Source organism: Bos grunniens, chromosome 1, assembly GCF_055505025.1.
Source record: "Bos grunniens cultivar Pamir isolate PY7600 chromosome 1, Bosgru_T2T1.0, whole genome shotgun sequence".
NCBI lineage: Eukaryota > Metazoa > Chordata > Mammalia > Artiodactyla > Bovidae > Bos > Bos grunniens.
The window spans coordinates 77,164,664-77,188,355 of record NC_141165.1 but is presented as its reverse complement, the minus strand read 5'-3'; the positions used below and the strand labels follow the sequence as shown (position 1 = coordinate 77,188,355).

The 23,692-nt window shown below is 41.1% G+C and overlaps 1 long non-coding RNA gene across 3 annotated transcripts; it reads left to right on the top strand.

The window, feature by feature from the left end:
- Positions 1-859: 859 nt before the first annotated feature.
- Positions 860-21,891, top strand: LOC147379715 (uncharacterized). 3 transcript variants are annotated; one of them, XR_015163292.1, is made up of 4 exons: positions 860-1,160; positions 2,210-2,293; positions 10,333-10,855; positions 21,573-21,891. It is a non-coding gene; the product is annotated as an uncharacterized LOC147379715 (long non-coding RNA). The 3 variants fall into 3 exon arrangements; XR_015163286.1 differs by having other exon boundaries at positions 21,549-21,891; XR_015163287.1 differs by lacking the exon at positions 10,333-10,855 and having other exon boundaries at positions 21,549-21,891.
- The last annotated feature ends 1,801 nt before the right edge of the window (positions 21,892-23,692 follow it).

Below are 23,692 nucleotides of genomic sequence, written 5' to 3'. Positions count from 1 at the left end.
AGCATCTCCAGCTGCAAATTTGTCTGAGAAAGGTTTTGATGTACCATTGCACTTACTGCAAAGATGAATAAGTGATAAACTGCTAGCATGTAACAGATTTTGCATTCCTTTAAATTTAGAACTAAATTAGCATAGATATTGCATTAGTAGGAATCTTACTAATTTTGTCACTATTATTTTTAAATAAAGCAGTTTAAATTTTAGTTGCCTGTGATGTGAGCATATCATCTTGACTGCCAGTAGTGACTCCATGCTAAGTTGCTTCAGTCGTGTCCAACTCTATGCAACCCTATGGACTGTAGCTCGCCAGGCTCCTTTGTCCATGGGATTCTCCAGGCAAGAATACTGGAGTGGGTTGCTGTTTCCTTCTCCAGGGAATCTTCCCCACCAAGAGACTGAACCTATATCTTTTACATCTAACCTGCAATGGCAGGTGGGTTCTTTACCACTAGTGCCACCTGCGAAGACTTCCAGTAGGGAGAGAAGCCGATAGGGATGGAGGAAGACTTGGAGCTGAGAGTGGTGGTGCTGATGTCTGAGAGGCTGGAGGTTGCTCGGTGGACGGGGGGCGCATCCTTGAGGCCTTGGCGTCTCCTCACCTGCCAAGGTGTGAAAATCTTTCACTAGTTTATCTGACACATGAGAATTATTAGTCCATGTAGTGTGCCAAGCGTCCTTGTTGGGTGGCAGACACAGAACAAATAAACAGTAGGAACCCCACAGCATCCCAAACGGCAGCACACCCCAGAATCCCTCCTGGCCTTGGGCTACTCCTCAGAGGGGCGTGGCCAGGCGCGCGGGCGGTGGCGGGAGGGGGGCCTGTTGCCCAGGAAACCCCTGGCTGGCCCTGCCTGCTTCCAGACACCAATTTCCGTTGAACGGCTGCAGGTGGACGCCCTGAGCGGTTGAGACCCCAGGACACCAGTGGAAGAAGGCTCTCTGAGGCTCAGGTCCACAGTGGCCCCAGCTGCCTTTTGCAGCGCCATCACGGGCTTCAGGAACAGTAGAGGTGGTTCGGGTTAGTTGTTCCCAGACCTGGCAGTGCCTCTAGTCGAGGGGCTGACAGGCCCGGCCCTAATCTCCTAGTCTCGAGGTCTGTGTTCCCCTCATCCTGGAGAAGCAGAAGTGAAGACGCCAGAAAGAGCCGATGCTGGCCATGGGTAAGAAATTTCCCTCCTCACTCTCAGCCCGCCCAAGCACGGTCGGTGGCTACAAACCACGCCACAGCTTAGACTCCTACAGGGCTTCACAGACCTTCTGGAGGTCACTCATCATCGCCACCTGTTTCTGGCTAGGAGCGGTGAGACGTTGAGTAGAAGTAGCTTTAAAGGGATTCCTGCTCAGGCTCGCAAGTCACCTTTGTAGATGTAAGTCTGTTGTTGCCCAACCTTGACCTTATGAACATCCGACGTGTGAATGACTCTGACTAATCAGTGGTTTAATCAACGAAGGCACATGTCTTACCTGCCTCCTTCATCTCCTCACTTCCTCTTTCCAAGGTTTTTCATTGGCTCAAAAACTTCTCTTCCCCAGTGAATTCCAGTAGATACGATTTTGGAGTCTTCTTTAAGGTCTAGATCCTCAAGGATAGTCTAGGGAATCTTACCACTTGCCTGCTTCATCCAAAGACACAAGCCCAACGGGGACCAGTTTTGTAGAGGGTCAGCCTGTGCAGTTCCAGGACTCCAGGCTCAGAAGGACACTGTTCTCAGAGGGCCCTGTGCTTGCTTTAATGCTCTGTAGTCAAAATCTTTAAGTTCTTCATTTTTGAACAAAGGACCCATATTTTCATTTTTCACTGGGCCCAGCAAATTATGTGCCAACTCTCCTCTTTTTCCAGAGGCCTTCATTGATGACATTTAATTATCAGATCAGATCAGTCGCTCAGTCGTGCCCGACTCTTTGCGACCCCATGAATCGCAGCACGCCAGGCCTCCCTGTCCATCACCAACTCCCGGAGTTCACTCAGACTCACGTCCATTGAGTCAGTGATGCCATCCAGCCATCTCATCCTCTGTCGTCCCCTTCTCTTCCTGCCCCCAATCCCTCCCAGCATCAAAAAATATAATTACAAGGTTTCTACTCTAGACTTCTGAGCTACTGACACCTCAAGACAGAGGAGGGGTGATTTTACTGACTACACTGAGAGTTGTTGAGATCTTGAGACCTTTGTGATCCAGTGTTCATTCCCCACTGCCTCATATTTTAGGGCCTTTGAAGAATGTACAAAATGTGGAAATGCCACATCACTGAAGGCAACAATGCTTGGCTGCTTGCCTAAGGAGAGAAGCAGGTAAGGAATTGGCTAATCATGTACAAATGGGTGTCCTGGGAATGTTTTTACAGGTGCTTTGGAAGGGCTGGTGCAGGTGGGTATGGGGGATTCAGAGAACAGAGGCTGCCTTGTTTGATATCCTTCAGAAGAAGAGAGACACTTGGAGAAGGAGGTTCTAAAGCTATGCCCTCCAATTCTGTAGCCACAAACTACAGGTGGTTCCTGAGCACTTGAAGTGGGGCTGTCTAAAATATGGTGTGCTCTACATGTACAAGGAGAAGGCAATGGCACCCCACTCCAGTCCTCTTGCCTGGAAAATCCCATGGATGGAGGGGCCTGGTGGGCTGCAGTCCATGGGGTCGCTAGGAGTCGGACACTACTGAGCGACTTCACTTTCACTTTTCACTTGCATGCATTGGAGAAGGAAATGGCAACCCACTCCAGTGTTCTTGCCTGGAGAATCCCAGGGACGGGGGAGCCTTGTGGGCTGCCATCTGTGGGGTCGCACAGAGTTGGACACGACTGACACAACTTAGCAGCAGCAGTAGCAGCTACATGTACAAAGCCCTCCAGATTTCAAAGTCTCACTTTTTAAAGTAAAATATTCTATTTTTAAAAATAAAAAAAAAATGAATTGCTTGTTGAAATTATATTTTGGATATATTAAATGTTAAAATTAATTTCAGTTCACTTTTACTTTTTAATATGACTACTGGAAATTTTATATGTGTGCTCACATTTCTTTTGGAGAGCTCTATTCTAAAGATTTTGGAGTATTGGAAATGGCTTACTTTAAAAGTTCAGGAAATTCTGCCTCTCCTCAAAAAACTCACATTTCCCAGAAAGTACCCTACCTATCATTGTCCTACCACCCACATCACCCGCAACCTTACTAACCCAGTAACTTCAAACTAAAGGCCTCAGCACTTAAAGAACTGCAGCCTAACCATGCTCTAGAATTTCAAAATTATAGTTGCGTGTACAGAGAAGGCTCAAACTTCTGTCAGCTGTTGCCACTAGAATCAATTCAGGTGCTTGTAAAGCTGTTTGTGCTACTTTGGCTCTTTAATTGTTCAGATTGGCAGAAGCAAATTATTGAAAAACTAGCGAAAAGAACGGAGAAGGCAATGGCAACCCACTCTTGCCTGGAAAATCCCATGGATGGAGGGGCCTGGTGGGCTGCAGTCCATGGGGTCGCTAGGAGTCAGACACGACTGAGCGACTTCACTTTATTTTTTCACTTTCATGCATTGGAGAAGGAAATGGCAACCCACTCCAGTGTTCTTGCCTGGAGAATCCCAGGGACGGGGGAGCCTGATGGGCTGCCGTCTATGGGATTGCAGAGTTGGACACGACTGAAGTGACTTAGCAGCAGCAGCAGCAGCAAAAGGAAGAAGTAAGAGGGGGAAGGTGGTCATCTCACCAACTTTTACTGCAAATCATTATGTTGTTACAAATTATGGGATTCAGCAGCCTTGGTCTGACTTCTTTTTGTTTGTCATACCACCTCAAAAAGCAACTGGCTTTGGTGAAGAAATTGCTTGGTGCCCTGGTCTGAAGTAGAGATAAGAATGGAGGGTTATCTGTAAATTTAAGCTCTCACTTGAGCTTAATTAAACTTCCTTTAATTAGGAAATGCACAATGGGTGGACTTGAATATCTTAACCTCCAGTGTTTTGAATGGTTCTTAAAAGCAGTATGGTGAGTAAAGATGTTAGCTCTAAACCAATGTGCATTAGATGCTGGTCTTAACCCAGTCCTCCTAGAGCCTCTTGTTCACTGGAAAATAGCTCTAGAAGTGTATGTAAGAGAGCTGAGGCCCAGTGTCAGCCAGTATTGAGATTTTTCCATGTCACTGGATTACCTCACCCTACTGTGAAAGGGATCCGCCCAGCTGCTGTGGCTGCAGCCAGGGCATTTGCTGCCATTCTCCCAGCCTTTGGGCTGCCTTCTGTGGCATGGTTCAGTTTGTTTTCTTATTGCCCACATTTTCCAGAGTGATTCAGTTTTATGTTTGTGTCTCCCACTAGAATGATTTGGCTTTGTTTGTGAGCTACTTGACCCAAGAGTTTGCTTTGCCCACCCACTGTTTACCCCTTCAACCATGAGGCTCACTCTCAGCTGTGCTCTTAAAGGGCTTTGCCTCATGAGCTACACTATCTGACCAAAGCCCAGAACCTTGTCAACTAAAACAACAACAACATGAGAGTTGCGAGTCAAGTTTTATTTGGAGCACCATGAGGACTGCAGCCCGGGATACAGGTAGATGGCAAATGCCCATGGCAAGAGACAATTTGTAGTTGACAACCTGGATCTCCATACCCTTAGACTCTTAGATCTTAGATCCTTAGATCTCCATACCCTTCAGTAATCCACACCTGTGTTTTACTGAAGTGAGACTGCTCCATGAAGTATGGGAAGACCTACCAGCACATGGATGTATCCAGACAAGAGATAAAGAAAGCTTTAAACAGAGAAGTCTTAGCAAGTTGAGTTGGAGAGACTCAATTTCAGAGGCTGAATTTCAGAGGCTTCCATGATTTCATTCAACTTGCAAAAGCCAAGGGCACCTTTCACCCATCATCAAGTCAGCACCGCAAGATAGCACTAAGGTGTCTTCATCAAAGAATGTGAAATATTTAGGTCCCTGAAATGGTGCCTTAGAGAAAGAAAATAACTTGAAATTCTGGAGTTTTTGTAATTTGCAGGAGGTTGAAGCCTGAGCATTAAGACAGATAGCACTAAGATAAACGTCTGTCAAATAGATGTGTAGTAAGAAGAGCTAGTCTTGTCCTAATCTTTTCCTTTTGGCGGTGAAGGGATCTTGGCCTACAGGTTGCTTTGAATTTGTAGTTAAGAATTTCTAACAATGTTTTCAATAGATGTAGGACTATATAGGTTATGTGCTTAAGTAAGCTTTGGTAGTTTCCACCTTATAAAGAATTTATTTCATCCAAGTTTTTGAATGTATAGGCATGCATTGTTTGTGATATTGTCTTACTCTTTTAGTGTCTTGGGACCTGTAGTGATGTCACCCTTTTCATTCCACACATTGGTAAATAGTGTCTTTTTTTTTTTATTAGTCAGGCTGAAGCAGTCTGACATGTTTGACATCTCAGGTTGAATAATTCTTTGCAATATGGGGCTTGCCTTTTTAGGATGCAGTATGTTTAACAGCATTCCTGGCCACTACTTGCTGATGCCAATAGCACTGTGCCCCCATTGTGACAACCAAAAATGTCTTGACATTGCCAAATACTTCCAAAATTGCTTCTGGTTGAGAACCACTGCTTTAGATGACCAATTGTCTTTTAGAGCAATTAAAAAGAAGATGAAAATATATCTTTTATATTTTGCTTTCAGTTAAGTTCAGTCACTCAGTCGTGTCCGATTCCTTGCGATCCCATGAATCACAGCACACCAGGCCTCCCTGTCCATCACCAACTCCCAGAATTCACTCAGACTCACGTCCATCAAGTCAGTGACACCATCCAGCCATCTCATCCTCTGTTGTCCCCTTCTCCTCCTGCCCCCAATCCCTCCCAGCATCAGGATCTTTTCCAATGAGTCAACTCTTCGCATGAGGTGGCCAAAGTATTGGAGTTTCAGCTTCAGCATCAGTCCTTCCAATGAACACCCAGGGCTGATCTCCTTTAGAATGGACTGGTTGGATCTCCTTGCAGTCCAAGGGACTCTCAAGAGTCTTCTCCAGCACCACAGTTCAGAAGCATCAATTTTTTGCTTTAATTTTAATTATATCTGTAAATCTTCATTTTGTGTGTGTGTGTACATGCAAATATGGTTGGTATCATAGTCTTTCTGTTGAGGAAGTTTTTAAACCTTTATTTTAGTGCAGATCTGCTGATAATAATTTCTCTCTCTCTTTTTTTTTTTTTTTGATCTGTCTTAAAAGGTAAAATTTCCCTTCATATCTGAAAGACATTTTCCCTGGTGTAGTATTCTGAATTAACAGTATTTTTCCTTCAGTGTTTTAGATATGTATCCATTGTATTCTGGGTTGTATGGTTTCTAAGTCCCCCACTGTAATTTTTAATTTTATTTCTCTGTATTGTATCTTTTTTCTGTAGCCAACTTCAGTATTTTCTTTATAATTTTAACTTTCCAACAGTTTGAATATGATGTGTCAGGGTGTATATTTTTTAATATTAATCCTGCTTGAAAAATCTTTGAGTTTCTTGGATCTGTGGTTTGGTGTAGATTTTTTTTCTTTTTTGAAGATTCAGCCATTCTTTCTTCAAATATTTTTTCTGCTGTTCTCTCTCTTCTTCTGGAATTCCAAATCCCTGCTGAAATTTTCTATCTGTTAAGTCATGTTTTCCACTGGAGCCTTTAGTATTATGGTTATTGATATATTAGTCAAAGTTACTTTAAATTTCCTCTCTCATAGTTCCAACACTTAACGTTCTCTCTGAATCTGGGTGTTTTGTTTTTTCTTCCATTTTATTAATACATGTCTCATATGTCAGGCATCTTGTATAGAAAAACAGTTTATGATAAAGAGAATGTATACCTCAAAATGAGTGTTTTTTTCCCTGCAAGGTCAGCAATGTGATGTATTGAGTTAATCTAACCACTAGTTACGGCGGGCTTGGGTTTTATTGTTCCACCTTCAATATACTAGTTTTTATTTTCTCTAGTGTTACCTTATGCTTAGAGTGTGGGCTGGAAAAGTAGCCCACAATATTCTCAATATTCCTGTTTCTCTCATAGTTTCCAACCTTCCTCTGAAACTACATCTCAAAGGGATCTCTCTCCATGCTTTTGCCTTTCCTTTTGCTTGTTATCTGGTGCTCACTAGCTTGGGAGTAGGGACTGGAGGGTTCTTAGTCATTCTGGCCCAGCCTGTCTTAGGCAAGCCTTGTATTCTTAGGCCTGGAGAGTGAGGCTTTCTTAGACCTTCAGCCTCGCTGTGGCAGACAAAATTTCTGCCTCGTGTCCTTGGTATGTCTTGAGAAGATGAGAGTCTTCTGACCCTCTTCCAATGTTCGTGCATGTGTGCTAAGTCACTTCAGTTGTGTCCAACTCTCTGTGACCCTATGGACTGTAGCCTGCCACGCTCCTCTGTCCATGGGATTTTCTCTAGGCAAGAATACTGGAGTAGGTTGCCATTTCCTCCTCCAGGGTATCTTCCTGACCCAGCAATTGAACCCACATGTCTTAACGTTTCCTGCATTGGCAGGCAGATTTTTTACCACTAGTGCCACCGGGGAAGCCCCTCTTCCAGTGTAGGAGCCCACTAATTGTAATAGCATGGGATCCTGGGCCGAGACAGTTTCCTGCCCTTCCTTACCCAGAAGTGTCGAAATTGTCTGTCCTCCCCTACTTCTGTCTTTACTCAGTATCAAAGGCCCCTGGAGGCAATAGAGTTTGCTGTCCCTTCCCCAGAGACTCAGGGAAGGCAATGGCAACCCACTCCAGTACTCTTGCCTGGAAAATCCCATGGACAGAGGAGCCTGGTAGGCTACAGTCCATGGGGTCGCTAAGAGTCGGACACGACTGAGCGACTTCACTTTCACTTTTCACTTGCATGCATTGGAGAAGGAAATGGCAACCCACTCCAGTGTTCTTGCCTGGAGAATCCCAGGGACGGGGGAGCCTGGTGGGCTGCCATCTATGGGGTCGCACAAGGTTGGACATGACTGAAGCGACTTAGCAGCAGCAGCAGTAGCAGCCCCAGAGACTTGAAGCTATATATTATAGGTGAAGAGGGTCTGTACAGGACCCTTCCCTACAGTGGGAGCTACTCCCTTCCAACAGGCCTTCACCACCAAGAGAGTCTCTCTCTGGTCTATTGGTTTTTCCTAAATCTTTCTCATCAGTACCCAGTAGAGCATGGAGAAGAGACTGAAATTGAGGGCAAATTCTTTTGTGTCTGAGGCTCCCAAGGGTTTGGTACTCTCACGCTAGCCCACACTTGGCCTTTAGCAATTATTTAGCTGAATTCTTATCATTTTGTGTTGTATTTGATGTCTCTTTTGTGCCCACATCCTATCTGTCCTTGATGGGTACAGTCTTTCCATGAATTTCAGTCTACTTAACTAGTCTGCAGCTATAGATAGGGAGACCAACCATCCCCGATTGCCTGGGACTGAGACGTTTCCCAGGATGGGAGATTTTCAGTACTGAACCCAACAAAGTTCACTTGGTCAGCCTAAGCTCAGATCTCTGATAGGTTCAATAAAAGTTATTTTGTAATTTTTCTAGTTGTTAAGGTGAGAGCAATGCTCTTTCTAGATTTTTGCATCTTCAGCAGAAGCCAAATTACTGAAATATTTATACATACTGAATCTGAACAAAGATGGTTCTTGAGGTAGTAAGAAGCCATATGGGGAAACATCTGTTTCTTACTAAGGCAAAGGGGTTCTTGTGAAATCTTTCCTAAAATAGAGAATATGAAAAGTGAGTTGTCTCACTATTTTTTTGCTTGTCAGGAGCAGATTTATCTCATTACTTAAACGAATTCTAGTTGAAGAGCTGGATTCATACCTGTTCTTTCCAAAACTCTTGGTTCATTTAGCTGGTGCCAGGTTTGGACTTTACTCCCCTGCAGGCAAGCATCTTCCTATAGATTTCTGAGTGAAACTTAAAAGTTTATGGTCTTTTGTGGATGAGGAAGAAGACGGAGTGTAGCTATAAGCTATCTACAACAAGAATACTGACCATCTCTGGGTAGATGTGTAAGTATTCATGTACATGCATGTAAAACTTTGCTGTCAAATGTCTGGAGACATTTGATTTATATTGCTATGGGTCATACATCTGGTCTGGGCATTTTTTTGTTGTTGTTTTGTTTCAGGTATGGAAGCCAGGAGTGTTTATGACCCCTACAGCCTGCATTAATGGTTGTGAGGCACACAGCATCAAGGCAATGCTCTGTTATTTTGTGAGATAAGGAAGGCTCTATCATTTTCTCACTCTTTTACATATTCTTGAGTATCCAGAAGAGATACTTATGACCTCTTGATGAACTTAAAAGCTGTATATGTGTTATCTTCCTATTAAATGGTCAAGATAGTTTGTTTATATAGTAAAAAACAGCACAGAAATCATAAGACCAGGAGCATATATAATCTCAACAGCTATGAGGTTTATATGGCTATAGATAGAATTATTTTAATAATAATAGCTAAGATTGTGTAATGTTTATCATATGTCAGGCATTATTCTGAGAGTTTTACATTCATTAACACGTTGAATCCATACACAGACAAAATCCATAATAATGACTTCACAAGTATGATGCCAGCTATTATTATCCACATATTACAGATTAATAAAATGAACAACAAGGAGATTTATAGTGTATTCAAGGTCACACTGATAACAAGTGGTGGTATTGGGACTTGAACCTGTGCAATCCATTTCCACTATCATGGTGATAACCACTATCAAAGACACATAAAAAACAAAAGAACCATAAAATAAACCAAACTGAAGAAAAACAAGCACACAGATACAGAAAACAGTAGTATTTACACAAAAGGAAGGGAAAGGGTGAAATGGGTTAAAGGGGTCAACTGTATGGTGACAAATAGAAACTGAACTTTTGATGGTGAGCAAGCAGAGAAGGCACTGGCACCCCACTCCAGTCCTCTTGCCTGGAGGAGCCTGGTAGGCTGCAGTCCATGGGGTCGCTAAGAGTCGGACACGACTGAGCGATTTCACTTTCACTTTTCACTTTCATGCATTGGAGAAGGAAATGGCAACCCACTCCAGTGTTCTTGCCTGGAGAATCCCAGGGACGGGGGAGCCTGGTGGGCTGCCGTCTATGGGGTTGCACAGAGTCGGACACGACTGAAGTGACTTAGCAGCAGCAGCAAGCTGGTGTGTGTACAGAAGTTGAAATATAATTTTGTATGCATGAAGCCTACATTGTATTCAGTATTATAAACTATGTTACCTCAATAATGTTTATAATTATTTTTTAAAAAGACACAGAAGAGGTAAACATTTCAATCTGCAGCAAGGTGTATGGGAATGGGATGTATGTGTATGTGTATGTGAAAAAAGGATTTTAAAAAACACTTTGATTTTAGGTTATGTACCAAACAAAGATGTGCAAAAATGGAAAGAGGACATGCTAAGGAAAAGGATTCAGAAAATTGTACAGTGATGCCTTGAACTTTGTACGAGTCAGTGGAGTATGAATTACACAGACAAGAGTGATCAAATATTTGATGGAAACTTCCTGATGCAGATAACCTGGTAATGATGGTAATGTGGAAAAAACAACTTGCAGGAAGATTACTACTTCTGTGTCAAATATTTTCTGCACAAAATACTTGAATATTTTCAGTTTCAAAATTGAAGATTACTAAGAAGCTTCTTGCCATACAGGAAAAAAAATAATGGGGAAAAGTTTTACCAGTCCTATTTATGATAAAGTGAGAATAAAACCAATGGATGGTATGTATAAAGAACTTTGGTCTGAGAGTGACAGAGGACATTATCAACTCACATGAAGCGCAGTAAGATTTGCAAAAGACTAGAAAATCTCACAACCTTCCAAACCAGTTCTGGTAATCCAGAGGACACAAAGGCGAGTTGGACAGTCAACAGGTATATCTACAACTTTTTATGAGTCTATAGCAGGGACTCTGACTTTCTTACAAGAGTAGGACGCTTTGAGGACTTGTGATTGGTTTTCAAGCCAAGTGATTATTATAACAAAGTATAGTTTATAACTGTGGATGGGATGAAGTCTTAACCTAGCTTGAGAGTAATCACTATTATCCTCCTTATACCTACAGGGTGACCTAGATGATTTTATACAGCTCTTAAGTGACACTTATATGAACCTGGTATCCTCACAAGGGCAAAAATGGGTTGTATTTGCATCTTTTCCTTGTTAAAGTAGGAAGTTTCCCCCTTTCTTTTAACTTCAGGAAAAAAGCAGTAACTTTTTATATTGTACACTTTTTCTTGTTAAAATTTAAGATGGTGGTTTTTCAGCTTTGCAGGTATTTTTACATTGGGCTGTGTCTGGCATATCTCTAGGATTTTCAGAAACTTAAGCAGTTTTTCTTAACTCTGAAAGCTATTTCATTTTGTGAGCTAATTACATTAAGAACTAAAGTTGAAGAAGTTATATTGTATAGCTTTATAACTTTTTGCACTTTCTACTTTGGGGATTGACTTTAAATGATAGTGGCATGATCATGGTGGGTAAGCTTAGTGGCATTTGATGTATGTGACTCAGTGGAAGGACAGACAGTGATATCACTGCATTTGAATATAAATGTATAGTGATAACACCATGTAATCCCCACTGATATCAAGAAATAGAGAATTGCCAGGAAATTGTAGGAAATTTCTGCATGTTGCTTCCAAATTACAGCCATTCTCCTCCCCATAGATGACCACTCTGCTAACCTGTGTAATAATTCACTTTTTAATACCAGTGGTTCTCATAGTATGGTCTGGCATCTACATCATCTGGGAATTTGTTAGAAGTGCAAATTCTTGGGCTCTTTCCCAGATGTAATACACTTACACATTTTTGTAGGATGTATATTTAATATGATTAAAGTATGAAGCATTGATTCTCAAACTTGAGCATATATCAGAATAACCTGCTGCTGCTAAGTCGCTTCAGTCGTGTCCAACTCTGTGCGACCCCATAGATGGCAGCCCAACAGGCTCCCCCATCCCTGGGATTCACCAGGCAAGAACACGAGTGCATTGCCATTTCCTGGGTGGCCTATTAAGACACAGATCCTGGGTCCTTCACTTGCAGTTTCTGATGATCTCTCTCTGTTTTATTCACTAATTTTAATTTTCCTATGTGCTGGATATATTTGGCTCTGCACTAGTCATTGCACTTGAAAGGTTATTTTGTAGGAAGAACTGTGAGACTTGTAATGAAAATACTTTGCTCCAAAGAGTATTTGTGTTTACTTCTACCAGGCACCTAGGGGCACTACCTGTCTGGGACCACCTGTTCAAAGTTTGCTATTTCCTGGATAACTCAAGGGATTGTTACTCTGTTTTCATTCTCTTCAAGTTAATTCCATTTTTGTTCACCTTCACTCTCAGATCCTGGAACCCAGATTGTTGTAGGGGAAGGTCTCCTGTCAGACTCTCTGACTTGCATGGACCCAGAATTTAGTTTTCTATCCCCTTCTACATCCTGAAAGGCTGTCAGAATGGAGGTTCTAGTTTTCTGGGATTATCTTCAGGAGTGTTTACTTCTCTAGATTGTTGACTTCTCTTTACTTTTGCCTGATAATTCCTTACTATTTTATAATCTCTTTGATGTTTTTAAAAAGATTATTTCAAATATATTTTATCCAGCTTTTTAGTTGTTTTCAGCTGTAAGCCTGATTCAAACAGCCTGAACCACCATTAGCAGAAACGGGAAATCTGGAAAATACATTCGTAATGCACAGCAGTTTATCAAAATACTGTGGCTTTTCAAAACATTAAAAATATATGGATGTTGAGGCCCTTAAGAAAAAACTTCTGTTTTTAGCTTATACCTTTATCCAGACATGGGACACACAAGATGATTTTGATACAGAAACTCTCCTTGTGAAAAGATTCCCAGGATTTCATTTTTATGACCATTAACCACTCCAAACTGCTCTTGTTTTTACTAGTGGGTTCCAAGGAATGCTTCCCACCATTCAGAAAGCCTCACAAAATGCAGAGATGTGCCTAGTACAGGATCTATTTCACAGTTGGTGGCACTTTCTTTGAGGTTTGATTTTTCCATAGCTTTAACAAGTCTGGAGACATGAAATTTGGGAAGCATAAATGGTTTACACTCTTATCCCTAGGAAAGTTTCTGTTTGTGATAGCACATGGAGTGTCCCAAACTTTATTTACTGTCAAGTTCTAATCATTTGATGGATAATATTTTAACCACCTCCCTCCCCCCTCCAAAAATATGTCACATCATCTCTTTTTCCTATGTCAGGTTGATCTCTTGAGGTAGGCAAGATTCTCAGTGAGAAAATACCTCTTCCCAACCTGTTCCTGATGACTCAGAACACCTGCTTTCTGGGCAAGGATGAATCTGTTATATTTATCTTTAGATATCTTTTGAAGGGGACTGGAAATAAAAATGCACTACTCCTGCATTTGACCAAGTGCTAGTGCCTGTTCCCTTCAGCTCAGACTCAAGAGAAGCATATATAGATAGGACTGGGGACTATGGTTAGGACAGGGACAGCAGGGACCAGGGACCAGGGTTTAGGGAATGGATCATTTCTGTAACAGCTCCAGGTAAATGACCCAACTATAGTTAATCCTGTTTCTTGACCTTTGGAAGTTAAGCTGGTAGGCTTTTCAGAGGTCAGAGGTTGTTATAATTTGATGAGATACTTGAGTACTCTAATTAGTGCATAATAGTTAGGATTTATAGTCATCCCTGTAGGCTAGGCTTGGGGCAGGAATGAACAAATTCTGACAGTTATGTCTAGAGTCCTTCAAGGATGCTTGACAGTCACTTGATGAATTCCAGGATTCCCTGAAAGGAGTAATGGTTGACTGTGGTAAGAGCCCGTGACCCCTAGAAGATTGTGAGTCAGGATAAATGTCAGAACTTAAACCTGACAGTAGCAAGAATTAGCTTATCTCAGATGAAGGCTATAATTCAACTAGCTAGAACAGAGAATGCCTTAAGGTGGTAGGACAGGTGCTGCTCCCCAGTGCCTTTCTTTTCTCTCTCTGAGATGTGCCTGAATCTGTGGGTTTATGGGACTAATGCAGGATGGGAATCCCACCAGATTACAGGGGCACTGAGTCTCTTCAATTTGTTTCTTTATCAGTTTAGAGGGTGATGTCATTGATAGATAAACCAGTAAATCTGTACTCTAGCTACCTTGTTACGGTACCTAAAGTTCATGTTTTGAATACAGACCCTCAAACTGAAAAAAGAATATAGAAACTCTCCAGTTCAGAGCTACACATAACAAGGGCCCTTTCCAGAGGGCTTTTGCAGCCATGGACTTCTTAAATTACAAGTCATGATCCACCCCTTAGTTGATAGCTTTTGTCTAGACCAATATAATGACTCCAGATCAACATGCTGCCGTTGCTTTCATAGAACTCATCACTTAAAAATAGAAATATTTATTTCACAAATAATAAATTTCCTTAATATAAATCCCCAGTTTATTACAAGGCAAGGAGCCATGACCACATGAAATTCACTTAGTTTAGCCACTTCCTTATGGATATATCTTATTGAATCCCATGTGTTTTGGGAATTGTCTGGGATTTAGGTATTTTCCCTGTTTAATAGCACATGGTCCTTCTTCCTTCCTAACTAGAATATAATATTAAGAAGATGTGGTTTTATACCACTATATATCTTATGGCTACCATTTCTTCAGCATTCAGTTCAGTTCAGTTCCTCAGTCATGTCTGACTCTTTGAGATCCCATGTACTGCAGCACACCAGGCCTGCCTGTCCATCACCAACTCCTGAAGCTTGCTCAAACTCATGTCCATTGAGTAGGTGATGCCTTGATGCAACTCTTCAGCATTAGGGTTATATATGTGTATGTGTATGTATGTATGTGTGTATATATATAGAGAGAGAGATATATGTGTGTGTGTGTGTATATGTGTGTGTGTGTATATATATATATAAGCTTTATCACAAATCTCTATAGTGCTTTGTTAATCTAAACTTTGGAAATTATAAATTCTGTTTTGGATCCTAATAAGGATTTGGAGGAGCCATTTAGTGGCTCCCAATGCTGATCTAGTGAGCCCCAAAATAGCAGCTCCTACTATATTTCACAGGCAGCCATTGGATTGGTCCTCATATCCAACAGGTAGGAGAATTAAGAGTGGGCTACACTTTTTGCCAAAACCCAGGGTCCAGTTTTTGGTACTTAATATGGGTGTTATAGTATAAGATCTTTATAAGCATCCTTGATTTTACAAGTGCTAGTGCCTATTCCCTTCAGCTCAGACTCAAACATATATAGTTAGGGTTGGGGACTATGGTTAGGACAGGGACAGCAGGGACTGGGAAGTGTCCTCAGGGTTTGGGCAATGGATCATTTCTGTAACAGCTCCAGTTGAATGACCAACTACAATTAACCATGTTCCAGCTGATAGAGATTTCTTAAGTTTAGTGTGCCCCCATCCTCACTTGTGTCTTCTCTTATAACTAGAGTAGGACCTTCATGATCACTTTTAAATTTACCCTTTGCATAAGCCATACAGGTTCTGGAATTTGCCTGGGTTTTTACTTGGCATGATATGATTTCCCATCCTTCGTTTGTTCTGATATGAAGTATGGATCTTCACAGTTGAGCTCTGTATTATTCTATATATGCAACCTCTATACTAATTAGATAACTCGGCATATTGACAAATAATATGCAATTTAGTCTTTTGAGGAAAGTCAGTTATCACAGGTGTTCTGAATTACATAAGATGTCTAGTGTGATCATTCCTTCAAGACAGAGCTGCTGTCATAACCAGTGCTGTTGTATTAGAATAAGGACCTCTAGCTTATGGCTATAACCTTATTTAAATTGGTATTATAGCCAGACCTTCTAGAATTTATCTTCACTATCTCCTATCTTAATGTGGGTTACAGATAATCTCTTTGAATTTTTTCCATAAAGAGTTAGCTCCAGCTAACAGCTGTGTGTTATTGGTATTGAACTTTCGGCAACACTGGGTCAGGGCTCCTAGTTCAAGAGTCCCCCGACTCTTGGTGCTCATCCACTTTACTAGGAACTACTATGTGAAATAATACAGTAAATACATTTGTCCTACTGCACATCTTTGTGTAACTACAGTGAAGTTTTCATTGAGAAGACTTTCAAATGAGGATGATCTCAAGAACCCTAGGAAGCACAACCAGTGTTCTCAAGGAAGGGAGTGGTCCTCTCATTGGTTTTGGCAGCCACCCAGCCAATTTCTTCTCTCACATCCTTCCAGGCTTTATCTGAATGGCTGGAGAGGATTAACCAATGGTACAAACTGTTATGGAAGGAATGGTAAAATCATCCAAAGAGTATATCTGAGTCAGATGCTTTCTATAGCTGTCCAAAGTCATCATTTGGTAACCCAGAGAGAACCATGATAGATAGCTAAAGATTCTCTTTTGTATAGGGAGAAAAGGAGAGGATGAAGCAAATATAGTAGTAAGTCTCTTCTTTCTTTACTACCCATTCAGTAGACATACGGGTCATGGTGGAGAGTTCTGACAAAATGTGGTCCACTGTAAAAGGGAATGGCAAACCACTTCAGCATTCTTACCTTGAGAACCCCATAAACAGTATGAAAAGTCAAAAAGATAATGACACTGAAAGATGAACTCCCCAAGTCAGTAGGTGGCAATATGCTACTGGAGAAATAGCTCCAGAAAGAATGAAAAAGCTAAGGCAAAGCAGAAACAGTGCCCGCCTGTGGATGTGTCTGGTGGTGAGAGTAAAGTCCAATTCTGCAAAGAACAATATTGCATGGACCTAAAATTTTAGGTCCATGAATCAAGGTTAATTGGAAGTGATCAAACAGGAGATGGCAAGAGAGAACATCAACATTTTAGGAATCAGTGAACTAAAATGGACTGGAATGGGTGAATTTAATTCAGATGACCTCTATATCTACTACTCTAGGCAAGGATCCCCTAAGAGGAAATGGAGTAGCTCTCATAGTCAGTAGGAATCCAAAATGCAGTACTGGGGTTCAGTCTCAAAAACGACCAAAGGATCTTGGTTCATTTCCAAGGCAAACCATTCAATATAACAGTAATCCAAGTATATACCCCAACCAGTAATGCTAAAGAAGCTGAAGTTGAGTGGTTCTATGAAGTCTGACAAAATACTCTAGACCCAACACCCAAAAAAAGATGTCCTTTTCATCATAGGGGACTGGAATGCAAAAGGAGGAAGTCAAGAGATACCTGGAGTAACAGGCAAGTTTGGCCTTGGAGTGCAAAATGAAGTGCAGAGCAAGTGAGTTTTGCCAAGAAAATACACTGGTCATAGCAAACACCCACTTCCAACAACACAAGAAATGACTCTACACATGGATATCACCAAATGGTCAATACCAAAATCAGATGATTATATTCTTTGCAGCCAAAGATGGAGACGCTCTATGTGGTCAGCAAAAACAAGACTGGGAGCTGAACACTGTAGCTCAGATAATGAACTCCTTAATGCAAAATTCAAACTTAAGTTGAAGAAGGTAGGGAAAGCCACTAGGCCATTCAGTTATGACCTAAATCAAATTCCTTACGATTATACAGTGGAAGTGAGAAATAGATTGAAGGGATTAGATCTGATAGAGTGCCTGAAGAACTATGCATGGAAGTTCATAACATTGTACAAGAGGCAATGATCAAAACCATCCCCAAGAAAAAGAAATGCAAAAAGACAAAAGGTCTGAGGAGGCCTTACAAATAGCTGAGGAAAGAAGAGAAACAAAAAGCAGAGAAAAGAAAAGATATACCCATCTGAATGCAGAGTTCCAAAGAATAGCAAGGAGAGATAAGAAAGCCTTCCTAAGCAAACAATGCAGAGAAATAGAGGAAAACAATAGAATGGAAAAGACTAGAGATCTTGTCAAGAAAATTAGAGATACCAAGGGAACATTTCATGCAAAGATGGGCACAATAAAGGACAGAATGGAGCTAACAGAAGCTGAAGATATGAAGAAAAGGTGGCAAGAATACACAGGAGAACTATACAAAAAAGATCTTAATGACCTGGATAACCATGATGGTGTGATCACTCGCCTAGAGCCAGACATCTTGGAGTGTGAAATCAAATGGGTCTTTGTTTGCATCACTACAAACAAAGCTAGTGGAGGTGATGGAATTCCAGCTGAGCTATTTCAAATCCTAAAAGATGATGCTGTTAAAGTGCTGCACTCAACATGCCAGCAAATTTGTAAAACTCAGCAGTGGCCACAGGACTGGAAAAGGTCAATTTTCATTTCAATCCCAAAGAAGGGCAATGCCAAAGAATGTTCCAACTACCATACAGTTACACATCCTAACAAGATCATGCTCAAAATCCTCCAAGCTAGGCTTTAACAGTATGTGAACTGAGAAATTCCAGATGTACAAGCTGGATTTAGAAAAGGCAGAGGAACCAGAGATCAAATTGCCAACATCCGTTGGATCATAGAAAAAGCAAGAGAATGCCAGAAAAACATCTACTTTATTAACCTTTGACTGTGTGGATCACAACAAACTATGGAAAATTCTGAAAGAGATGGGAATACCAGACCACCTGACCTGCCTTCTGAGAAACCTGTATGCAGGTCAAGAAGCAACAGTTAGAACTGAACATAAAACAACAGACTGGTTCAAAATTGCAAAAGGAGTGCATCAAGGCTGTATATTGTCACCCTGTTTATTTAACTTATATGCAGAGTATATCATGTGAAATGCTGGACTGGATGAAGCACAAGCTGGAATCAAGATTGCCAAGAGAAATATCAATAACCTCAGATATGCAGAGGACACCACCCAATGGCGGAAAGTGAAAAGGAACTAAAGAGACTCGTGTGTGTGTGTGTGTGCAATTATTCTTTTTTTTTTTAATTTTATTTTATTTTATAACTTTACATAATTGCATTAGTTTTGCCAAACATCAAAATTAATCTGCCACAGGCACACATGTGCTCCCCATCCTGAACCCTCCTCCCCCCTCCCTCCCCACACCACCCCTCTGGGTCGTCCCAGTGCACCAGCCCCAAGCATCCAGCATCACGCATCGAACCTGGACTGGCAACTCATTTCCTACATGATATTTTACATGTTTAAATGTCATTCTCCCAAATCTTCCCACCCTCTCCCTCTCCCACAGAGTCCATAAGACTGTTCTATACATCAGTGTCTACTAAAGAGACTCTTAATGAAGGTGAAACAGAGTGAAAAAGCTGGCTTGAAATTCAACATTAAAAAAACAAAGATCATAACATTCAGTCCCATCACTTCATGGCCTATAGATGGGGAAACAATGGAAACAATAACAGACTATTTTCTTGGACTCCAAAATCACAGCAGATGGTGACTGCAGTCATGACATTAAAAGATGCTTGCTCCTTGAAAGAAAAGCCATGACAAACCTAGACAGAGTATTAAAAAGCAAAGATATTACTTTGCCAACAAAGGTCCATCTAGTTAAAGCTACGGTTTTTCCAATAATCATGTATGGATGGGAGAGTCCTACTATAAAGAGGGCTGAGCACCAAAGAATTGATGCTTTTGAATCATGGTTTTGGAGAAGACTTGAGAGTCCCTTGGATGGCAGGGAAATCAAACCAGTCAATCCTAAAGGAAATCAACCCTGAATATTCATTGGAATGACTGGTGTTGAAGCTCTAATACTTTGGCCACCTGATGTAAAGAGCTGACTTATTGGAAAAGACCCTGATGCTGAGAAAGATAGAAAGCAGGAAGAGAAGCAGACGACAGAGGACAAGATAGTCGGATGGCATCACCAACTCAATGGACAAGAGTTTGAGCAAGCTTCAGCAGATGGTGAAGGACAGGGAAGCCTGGCGTGCTACAGTCCACGGGGTTGAAGGAATCAGACATGACTGAGCAACTGAACACGACAGAGTTTCCAGGCCTGTTTGTTGTTAAGTCTATTAGCTTGTAGACTCCTGGAGGGGGTCCCTGTGGCTTGTTTTCCATGAAACATCTGTGTTTCAGCCAATCCCACTCTACACCCTACCGTATGTACCTGCAGGTCTGTTACCTGCACATAAAAGCTCCTGTTCCCAAGTTCTCAGTGCGGAACAGTTCCTGTTCTCAGTGTGGAAAGTATTCTGGTCTGAGGGTGTTAGCCTCCCCACTAAGGCATTTTTCTCAGACCTATCTGAAGTTTGGGTATTAGGGTTGAAGAGCAGACATTAAGGTTGGCAATGTCTATTCCTTTTCTTGGTATTTCCTTACCATGGCATTCATAGATTGCCCATCAATTTGGGCTTTTTGTACCCTACCTTTTAATAGCCAGACCAATACGTCTTTCTACTGAAACTACTTCTTTCTCTTTTTTACATTTCCCTCCATTTTCCTTTAGTTATTTTGGGAACTGAGATTTCCAGAAGTCTTCCTAAGCCATCTTTTCTAAAACTGTGTGTAGTTAACTGTGCTAGTTAACTACTCCTTTATTTATTTTTTCTTCTTTATTAATAGAATCCTGATTTGCATGGTGGTGACAATGTGCTCAGCTCTCCACTACTGATAAGGATGAAAGGGTGACACAGTTCTTGTCATGAGGTATAACTAAAGATAGGGCAAGGTTTCTAGTAAAGCTCATTAAAAGAGAGCTTTAAGGCATGGCCTTAGACATTCACCCTATTGCCATAATTTCTTCCCCTTCTTTCTGCCTGCATCTTAGAGAAGATGCTGGACATAGAATAGACATTTAGCAACAAGATGACCATGGGAGGAAAACCAAGCGAATAACTTGGGGTCACATCTGAAAAGGCTGGATTAACAAGCAGACAGGTCTTACGTGTGAATTTGTACAGACTTCATAATTTCTGTGGCCTGCCACACCCTTGCCACCTTAGGGTTGGGGAGAAAAGTCCCTGTGTCACAGCATATCATTAAGGCTCACATATCATTTACAGTAAGACTGTGCTGCCATAATTTACTCCCACCTTCTGAGACCTAGACTTCTTTTGCACCTAAATCCATTAAAAGTAATTATTTGGCCTCTTAAACCCAAGTTCAGAAGATAAAATTTATTAGTGGGAGGTCTAAGATCCTCCAGTGGAACGGTAGCACACAGTTTGAAAGAAGTTCAATAGATAGAAAGTTAGTCGATTTTGACAGTTAGATTTTCAAAAGAAGATTAATATCCACAGGCACTGGGTCTTAAAATAGTAATGTAAACATAACATGAGGTGGTCCTACAACACATTACCAGTTTTAAATGTATATATTTGTGTTTTAAGTTTTATGGAGGTAAATTACTTTCCTTTTAGATTCCTATGTGTTTTCAACCAGCTATTTGTGTTTTGTATTTTTAATAGTGGAACATTAGAACAGATTTAAGATCTCCAAATATAAAAAGTTATTGTGACAACTTATAAAGTTCCCCCGAATTTGTGTATTAAGAATTGTAGTTACAAAATTATATCTACAAATGTTTCAGTTTGTAGAAAGATAATTTCTGTGTACATGTATGTTCTCTAGGAAGATATTGTATCAAATTGTTAGTTTCTTTCTAGATAAATAAGATGATAGCTTTTTAATGTTATCCAATTTTTCTGTAATAAGTTTACTTTTTTCATAAGAACAATTTTTTTTAAGATAAGGAAAACTTCCTCATGATAGATAGTTAAGAGAAGCAGAAGAATGTTGCTGAGAAATGAATAGCAGAAAGAAATCAGAAACTGCAGGAACCGAGGGGCATTTACTTCTGTTGCTGAGACACCATAAGAGCTGCGAATGACTCAGACTACTGAGGCTCAAGAACTGCTCCTGAGTTGCCATGGGATCTGCATGCAAGGAGATGAGCCCTGGCTGTAATGCCAGGGATGCTCTTTCTTGTCTGTTTTTACTTCTTCATGTTACCTTCTCCCATCGCATGTTAACATGTCTCTCTGATCCTTAAAAACTGTACTTTCATTTATTCAATAAACACTAGAATCTAGGTTATATGTCAAACCCCTAAATAATGCTGAGGATATACCAGTGAGCCAAACAGGGCTTCATGGAAGTAATGTTGATAGTGGGAGAGAGAGCTGCTAATCAGAACATGCAAGTGTATAGATTGGGATAGAATGGGACAAGGACTATGGAAGAAAAGAGCAGGCTTGCAAGGATGTAGAGTTATTGGGCAAGAGGGGAGACTCACACTATGCAGTCAATATGCCAGTCAGAACTCAGTTTAAGCTGAGAACTGTAGCAAGGGCAAAGGTCAGGTAAGTGGCTATTCTGGTTGGGGGAGGAAGTGTTTCAGACAGAGGAAACAGCATGTATGAATGCCTGAGCAGCAGTGAACCTCAGAAACCTAAGGAAGTGGAGGGTTGGTGGCCAGAGCATAGAAAGTAAAGAGAGGGACTCAAGAGGAGCTTGCAGAGCTAAGTAGATGCAAACTCACACAGGGCATTGTAAATTATGATAAAATTTCACCATTTTTTCCTAAGCAGTAAAACCACTGGTAGGTTTTGAAGTGAAGAATAGCTTAATTAGGTTAGTTTTCATAGTGGCTGTGGTACAGCAGATAGATTGGATGAAGAGACAAGAATGGGATTAAAAAAAAAAAAAACAGGTGACTGATAATGTGTAAATATCACAGCAGTCTGTTAAGGCCCAGCCACAGATTTGGTCATTTATATTGCTATTCCAGTTAAATGAGACAGTATTCAGAAGCAATTGTAGGTGCTGACCCAAAATTTGTATTCTTGGCTAACTATTAGCATTAGCAGTCTCTGCTTTGCAATTGGCTGCCCATCTCACTCTTCTCTGTAAGGGTCCCCATGCTTGCCATAGATAAACTTTTAAACTTTTGGACAATGGTCATGTCTGAGTTGGAAACTTTTTGCTTTGTCCAAAGAACTAAACCCACAGTTATAAAAAGGATCAAAGAAATAATGAGCGCTTACTAGGTACCAGACACTATAGTGGGCACTGACATAATGGAATGTGTAAAAACAGAGTTCCTAGTGGGCTTCCCAGGAGGTGCTAGTGGTAAAGAACCTGTCTGCCAATGCAGGAGATGTGAAAATTGCCGGTGTGATCCCTGGGTCAAGATGATCCCCTGGAGGAGGGCATGGCTACCCACTCCAGTGTTCTTGCCTGGAGAATCCCATGGACAGAGGAGTCTGGTGGGCCACAGTCCATAGCATCACAAAGAGTCCGTCATGACTGAAGTGACTTAGAACGCACACGCGCAAACTCATGGAACTAACTAAACAGAATGGGGAGAATATTCTTGCAGATGTAATTACAGACTGAGATGACCACGTCTACTTGCCTTGTCAACCGCTAAACAAAATCTTAAAGTAATACTGTTCTTGGATCCCACACTGAGGGCTACCTGATATGATTGTGCAATTGGAGTGTCACACAAAGATGCCTGGCCAAGGAAGTTAGTGGGGACAAAAGCTCTCACGATTTCCTTTGTCATGCCATCCCCTCTGCAGGGCTACATCTTCTCCAAAGGGAGGATATGTTTTTCTTTCTACTAAGGTGTCAGTAACATCTCTTTAATATTAGGAGGGAATTCCCGCTTCTCAAAATTGAATGAGAGACTCTACCTTGTAAGTGTGTGCCTGCCTCGAACACAGAAATGTTTCTGAGGTGAATGTAAAAGGTGTGAGTGGATAGACAGAAAAAATGGAAAATAAAAAGGCCTAAGACATTGATATTTTTTTAATTTAAATTTATTTATTTTAATTAGAGGCTAATTACTTTAAAATATTGTATTGGTTTTGCCATACATCAACATG